The sequence below is a fragment of the Orycteropus afer genome, unplaced genomic scaffold (assembly GCF_000298275.1).
Source record: "Orycteropus afer afer isolate SDZICR_OR568_19922 unplaced genomic scaffold, OryAfe1.0 scaffold00990, whole genome shotgun sequence".
Lineage (NCBI taxonomy): Eukaryota > Metazoa > Chordata > Mammalia > Tubulidentata > Orycteropodidae > Orycteropus > Orycteropus afer.
This window is the reverse complement of record NW_006922577.1, coordinates 336,919-337,740: the sequence shown is the minus strand read 5'-3', so window position 1 is coordinate 337,740 and position 822 is coordinate 336,919.

The window sequence follows — 822 nt, the reverse complement described above, 5'->3', positions numbered from 1 at the left end:
CTGGCTCTTGTTCATGATTTCAGATTCTCAGGGTTGCAACTTTGATTTTATTGTGCTCACAGATGAACTTTTACTATTTTATCATTAGTGCCAGTCAACTGTGGCCAGTAGAGTATAAATACACTGTGGGATTTTTCTTCTAGATAAGCTAGTCTGCTGAGAGAGGTCATTTTATAAGTCGGGCAGAAATCCCAAGAGTGTTTGCAATAATTATGTACTTTGAATTTATATGATTGTTTAATTTATTGACTGGAACATAACAGACTATATTAAATTTAGAAAAGTTAATAAAAAATATTATAGTAATCTTTCCTAATAAGCTACAGATTATGTTTAATTTGAAACTTAAGAAAACTGATTACTCTTATTGGGTATGGGGCATATGGACTGAGACAAGACAGGAGTACTTGGTTATTAGAAGTCTTATATATCTTGGTTTGGATTGAGATAACACTGGCTTATGCATATATCAAAAGTTATCAATATATGTACACTTTTCAGTATGTAGCAATACCTCAGTTTAAATAAAAAGTCTAGGCAAAGTTGATTTGTTTCATTTATCTGCCTTGTTATATATTGTTCTTTGTTAGTTGCCATATAGTTGGCCCTTGATTCATGGTGAACCATGCAAAATGGAACTGCATCATCCTTGTGATTGGTTGTGAATGGGTCTGTTGTGATCCATAGGATTTTCATTGGCTGATTTTTGGAAGTAGATCGGTGGGTCTTTCTTCCTAATTTAGCTTAGTCTGGAGGATTCACTGAAACCTGTTCAGCATCATAGCATCACGCAAGCCACCACTGACAGATGGGTGGTGGCTG